We start from the raw sequence: 7,279 nt of genomic DNA, 5'->3' as shown, positions 1-7,279 counted from the left end.
AAAAATTACCAATAAATGTGAGTTCATCCTGCCTACTTGTAATAGAACTTTAGCAAAATCCAATGTTCTTTCTGAGCAAAATGCTGATTGTGTACGTAGATAACATTGTATTGGCTAACACCTGTGCTGGTGTGTTGATCTCTTGACTGGGAAAGACTTCAAATTCAAGTACTCAAGTGTACATAAAGTAAAAAGAACTTTGTCCCTTATAACCTAGGATTTAAAGCATAAGGAGCATAAGGCTTTATTCATTTTTTTTTAAAAAGGCTACAATACAGATTTCCTAGAAAATTCAATAAAGAATGAAAGAAATCCATTTTTGCTTCAGAGAAGTAATTTTGAAAGAAGAGGGAAGTAAAATATATTCCCCATCAATTAAATAATCAGTAAGAAAGCTGTTTGTCATTGAAGTATTTTATGTCACTTTCACCTGCTGTATTGCCCTATCTGGGGATCATTTCCATGTATCTTTGAAGGTTAAGCTATTAGATATTTCTACAAGATTTCAAAGCTCTGCCTCTTTTGAAGCATGGAGTGATATAAGAGGAAGAGGAAGAAAAAGTTAAAGTTTTAACTTGAATTCCTCTTTTTGTTCCACAAAGAATTTTAGATGCTTTACAAGAACACATGGAAATTAAATACTATATATGAACTACTTTATATATAGTATATATATATAGTACACATATATATATATATATACATATGCATGTATGTATGTATGTATTCAGAACAAAGGGAAATACAAATTGGAGTAAATGGCTCTGACAGAAGAGAAAGTTAAGATGCAGATATGTAGGCCAAAGACTCCTACATAGGTACTAAAGTTGGATTGCAGATTTGAGTCTGAAATGTTGGCTTTTGAGTAAAGAGAAACACCATTATATTTTTTATGATACATTTGGGAAATATTTTCATTCTTCTAAAAGTAATTTATAGCTTGGGATTCTGTTTAGAAGACAGTTAAAGATATATTAGAGAATATACTCAAAAAAATCCCTAAAGTGAATGCAGCAGTAGATTTTGTACAGCTATTCCTGGTGGTGTTCCTTAATTCATAATTAAACTTAATTCCAAAAACAACTTAATAACAGCAATTCTGTGAAGTGAGGGAAGTGGAAGGAAGATGGTCATTGTGACCAATAATGTGGCTCTGCAATGGTGTTAACTCGGTCCAGAGCTAAAATGTTGACTAGCTGCATAGCTGCCGCTTGGCTGTTTCAGATGGGCTCTGCTAAGGGAATCTGATGAAGGCTACAGACTCCCAGAGACACAAACATTGCACATCTGCATGCACACACATACATATACACTCTCGATATCATATAAATTCACATAGTTGACAGATTCTTTACAGTGTAGGTTGGAATAGGAGATCTTAAGTGTCCATACGAAAAAAAAAAAACCCACAGGCTGTATAAGAGAGTGCTTACGAATATATGCTGTAGCATCAAGCAGATCACAATTTCGTTCCCCACTCTGCTACTTGTTATCTATAAAGCTTTAAGCAAGCTATTTAATTTCCCTAAACCTTAGTTTTCTCATCTATAAGATGAAGTCAATAATCTTTTACCTCATAGCATTGAGGTAAAGATCAAGTGAGAATTAAATGAGATAATGCATAGGAAGGGCTTAGCCCAATGTCTTTGACATAGTAAAATTGTAATAGTAGGTATTAGTTATTACTAACTTAATTAGTAATTATTTACTAGCTAATGGTTGTGCTGTTTCTACTTGCCTACATAATTGAGAACATTAGTGAAGGGATAATCCAGCCACAAAACACTGTTTGTATGAAAATGTAAACTACTAGGGCTAGGGCCAACACTGTAGCACAGCAAGTTAAAGCCCTGGCCTGCATCACTGGCATCTTATAAGGGTGCAGTTCAATTCCCAGCTGCTCCACATCTGATCCAGCTGCCTGCTAGTGCACCTGGGAAAGCAGCAGAGGATGGCCTAAGTACTTGGGCTGCTGCGCCCATGTGAGAGACCCAGAAGAGGCTCCTGGATCCTGGCTTCGGATTGGCTCAGCTCAGGCTGTTGCAGCCATTTGGGGAGTAAACCAGTAAATAGAACACCTCTCTATCTCTCTGTCTCTACCTCTCTCTGTAACTCTGTCTTTCAAATAAATAAAATAAATCTTTAAAAAAAATGTAAACTATTTCTCTAGGAAGATCATATCCACAACTAAAGTATGAAGAACTCACGGGAAAGGCAAATGTGAGTTGGTTCTTTGTAGATGTACCGAATCACAGCCACTGCTCCCCACTCTCAATTTTGACTGGCATTCACGAGCTCAAGGCACATATTTGTCTTAAATGTTGTTTCTCTAAGAAACATGAGTGGCCATGTGGGTCATAAGGTTCACTGAGTTTTCATTGATCCAGACTCCACTGTTGACTCATAACTCACCTGATAGGTTCTTGGTTGGGTCATAGATATGTTAACATTAGAAATGACAGAAAAGTTCCCAGGTCAGTTACTGAGCTTCTTTAAAATCCCTTCAAAACTCCCAAATCCCCACTGCTGCTTCTGTTTTTGGAAACACTCACCTTCTATTCCTTAATAAGTTTTACCCAGTGCTTTTTACTGTTATTTTTTTCCTCAGACTGCTCATTTTTGTCCTTTTTAAAGCTGATGTGTGCAATAATATTCTGTTTTGTTGACCAAAGAATCAGAGTAAATATTCAAATCTTTACTCCTCTTCATAGTGTTTATTGCATCATGTTCAAAGATTCTTTTTGTCTATTGCAGGACATACAACATGGCTTCTTAAATTCTTTTCCCAATTCAGAACAATTTTGGACACTTGAATTGTCTTCCTCTACACAACCACGAGTTTATTGTATGACCACAAAAATTCAAAATCTTCAGGATTGGAAACCTTACAAAACCTTTGCAAAATTAGGTTAGAATGAAGAAAAACTTGCAGATCTCAGGGTCAGTAAGCTCTGTTTTCTGAAGCTTTGCCTTACTAATGTGTTAAACATGATGTAGTTCGAATAAAGCCCATCTCCAGTTCATGAATTGCTACTTTCTGTTTGCTTAAGAAGCATAATTCTGTTTTTAACATTTAATATAAGTATTACATTCATGAATTTCTTAGCTCAAGTAATTATTTAACAGTCGGACAATATTCTCACTGCCACCAAACCAAGCCCCCTTAAGATACCTACAATAGAGTGAATATTTCCAGTACATACTATGGGTTAGGGGCACAATCTGATGCAGTCACACATTACCTTGTTTAACCTTCTCCACATTCTTGTGAGGATAACTGCCCTTCCCATTTCACAGGTGATGTAAACCTGCTGTTGCTCACTAAACAGAAATCTTAGATTTTTAACTCATATTTGTTTAGCTCTAAAGCCTGGGCTTCTCTGACTAATCAGGAAAGATCAAATTAATTTCAACAGAAACAACCAAAGAACCTTATAAAATTATGTAATTTTGAGTCCCTGAAGCTTCAAGCTCCACAGAACTCTGCAGAACCTGGAAAACTGGCATGGACTCAATTAACGGTATCTATTGTTAGTTATTAGTTATGCTGCTTTAGTTTCTCTAACAGAACCAAGAACATTGGAGAAGAGGTTATTAATATTCAAAACAACTTGCAAATATGCAAATGTGCCTCTCTCTGGGAAGTGTTCCATAACCTTGTTCAGATTCTCAATGAGACTCTTAAACCCAGAAGGTTAAAAACCACTGGATAGATGCAAACACAAGTTAGCTTGCTCCATTTTTTTTTTAAATGAAGGTTTTTACTGATGTCTGAATACCCCAGTCACATTTAAGAGCATCAGTGTGCTCAGGGAATGCATGTTGGTTTTATACATTGTTACTCTATATTCTGTAGGTCACTGAATGTCTCTAAGCTTTCTTATTGTTCAAATTACAAATACTTCAGACCATCCCATTTTTCACATTAAAGTGCTTCATCCATCTCTTAGCTTCTTGGTGTTCCCAAAGCCCATGTGATTCAAATTCCCAGCCACGTTTGAGGACAACTAGAAATTACAGAATGTCTCAACCTATTTACTAACTAAAGCCTCTTTGTTAATTAGTATCAGTTACTGGGCTGAAGCAATGAGATTTCTCTGAACTATATTTCATTTGCGCAGATAGTAAATGAGCTTTTAAATGGAATACATTTTATTACCACAATCAAATTCATAATAGTTACCGCTTTTGCACAACTTCCACCCTCCAAGTTGTTTATGTCCCAAAAATCTCTGATCATTAAGAATGCCATTCTTGGTACTGCCGACATGGCCTTCACATTCCTAGCCGTAGGACCTCTTTTTTAATTGGCTTTTAGATGTGATGCAGCACATACCATTTCTTACTTCCCACCACTCATTACCTGCTTCTTTCTGATTTGCTAGTTGCAATGTGTCTAGTCCCTTTGGATGAAATGCTATTGGTCCAACTCATTCTCTTTTGCCAGTGATTGGTACAGTGGTGCACTTGTGACATAATTCTGCCCAATGATATGTAAGGGGAAGACATCTGGGACTTCAGGATGAATCTTTTCTTCCTGATATGAGAATAGTGCTTAATTAGAAAGTTTCCTTTTGTCCCCACTCTCTACCTTCACACTCAGGAGACTTATGTAAGGAGGCAATGTTTGGAACAGGTAGTCATTCTGAGACCATAAAAACAGACAGGGCTGACCCAATGAGTTTGGCAGAAAGAGGGGCCGGAGCTTTGCCATAGGTGGGTAAGCCACCACCTATCTTGCTAGCATCCCCTATAGGCACCAGTGCAAGTCCTGGTTGCTCCACTTCCTTTTTTTTTTTAAGATTTATTTTTTATTTGAAAGTCAAAGTTAGAGAGAGAGTTAGAGCCCCAGAGAGAGAGAGAAAGAGAGAGAGAGAGAGAGGTCTTCCATCCGCTGGTTCACTCTACAATTGGCCACAATGGCCGAAGCTGCGCAGATCCGAAGCCAGGAGCCAGGGACTTCTGGGTCTCCCACGTGGGTGCAGGGGCCCAAGACTTGAACCACTTTCTACTGCTTTCCCAGGCCACAGCAGGGAGCTGGATCAGAAGTGGAACAGCCAGGACTTGAACTAGCATCCATATGGGATGCCAGTGCTGCAGGCCGTGGCTTTAACCTGTTGTACCACAGCACTGGCCCCTGCTCCACTTCCTATCTAGCTCTCTGCTAATTCTGCTGGCAAAACAGCAGAAGATGGCCTAAGTGGTTGGGCCACTGTACCCAAGTGGGAGAGCTGGAAGAAGCTCCTGCCTAGCTCCTGGTATCAGCCTGGCCCAGCCCTAGCTGCTGTAGTCACTTTGGGAGTGAACCAGTGGATGGAAGACCTCTCTCTCCCTCTCTCTCTCACACACTCTATAATTCTACCTTTCAAAATAAATGAATTTTCAAAAAAGGAAGAAATTTGATTCTTTATGACAATATCAATCTGCCCAAATAACATCAAGACTGCCTACTTTCAGTTTCCTAATAATGAATAATACTGGTTATATGGTTTAAACTACTTGCATTCAACCAAAAAAAAAAGTTAACTATTACAAATAGTGGTGAACTATTTTCAGCTATGTAGGTATCTGTTCAAGGACATCCATCCTTCCCAAAGTTGTGACTAGGGAGCCTGAACAAGGGAGGTAGAATAACCAGGGAACAGCTTAGAATAAACAGGTTTAGGAAAGAAATTGGCTGCCCAGATGAATAGTATTTTGCTTTCTAGCCAAAGACTTAACTTACAGCGGTGTCTACTAAATGAAATTTGAAATTAACCAATCATTAAAAGCTTTCTTGGAAATCCGGGTTTAAAATCCTAAAAGTAATGGTTTTGAGTCCTGGTTCCCAACATTTTTCTATCACATTTATCTCTCTCTGGAAAACATACACAAATTTCTTAGGGCAGAAGATAGGGCCACATTATGGAGGGACATACATATTATTTTTTAAAGCATAAGCACTATCCTATGGATCATGGTGAGAAAAGAAATTGTACACATACCATCTCTCTCCCAGAGCCTACACCCAAAAATACATCCCTGAAAGATCATGAATCTTTTCTTCTGAAACTGGTCATGGTGTGACAGCCCCCCTCAAATCAGTGTTACAGACAGCCACCATCAATGGATTGGAATTTGCATTCAAGATAAATTCCATCTGTCATTCCAATTATAGCTGATTGGCAGCTGGTCAGAAGCTGTTGTTAAGCTAACTGTATACAGTCAGTGGAGAAGCTAGCTAAAAAATGTATTTTTCAGCTTAAGTATATTTGAGTGTAGCCTGATAGTCCATATTTTTAATATTTATCTATTTGTTTGTTTGTTTGTTTGTTTAGAAGGCAGAGTGAAAGAAAGGAGAGACACAGAGAGAACTTCCATCTTCTGGATCACTCCTCAAGTGTCTGCAATAGCCAGAGCTAGGCCAGACTGAAGCCAGGAGCCAGGAACTCCATTCACATCTCCCACATGAGTGGCATGGACCAAAGTACTTGGGTTATCTTCTGCTGTTTCCTCAAGTGCATTAGCAGGGAGCTAGAGCAGAAACAGTAGCCATGGCTCAAACTAGTGCTCCAACATGATTTTTGCATCACAGGTGGCAGCCTAACCTACTGCACCATAGCACCAGCCCCAGATCACATTTTTAATACCTTCCACAGGCAGTTCTTATGTGGTACAAGGTTGGGGCATCTGTCATATAAAGCATTCAGAACAAAGGAATGACACAAGTCTGAAGTCGCAAAGTGGAAGACCAAAAAATAAATTTCAGTTTCAGATAAGTTTTACAGGGCTGCCAAGTATTTTGTATTTATAATTATATGTGCCAATATTTAAGATCTGGGCAGAGAGTAATCACATAAAATCAAAATGTTTTGCTAGTCTTTAGAACTTATAATATCTACAAGACTGAGCCTCCAATTCCAACATGGTAACAACCAATAGGAGTTGAATAAAACTGCCTTGTTTGCATAGGGCATGCACGTAATTATTTTGTCACAGTCCTCTTCATTCCATGATGCCTCCCTGCTACTGCAATGAGCAGCAGTGGTGTTTACTGTTGTGCTTTCACACTGTTTTGCCTTTACAAATTGTAGCCTAAAGCAGAAAAACAAGTGACATACAAAAAGGTCAGTCTCAGCAGAAAATTGGGTGATATTGGTGCATGAACCTCTTTCTCATGAACTTTCATGAAGGAGCAGTAACGATGCACTTGTGCAATGGCTTTGCCAAAAAACTAGTTTCACAATTAACACCAGCAGAAAGGCTTCAGTTTGCCACTGTTTTTCCTAAATGTTAAGGA

This window comes from Oryctolagus cuniculus, chromosome 3 (assembly GCF_051225735.1).
Source record: "Oryctolagus cuniculus isolate XC-2025 breed Fujian yellow rabbit chromosome 3, ASM5122573v1, whole genome shotgun sequence".
NCBI classification, from domain to species: Eukaryota; Metazoa; Chordata; class Mammalia; order Lagomorpha; family Leporidae; genus Oryctolagus; species Oryctolagus cuniculus.
Note: the sequence above shows the minus strand (reverse complement) of the source record.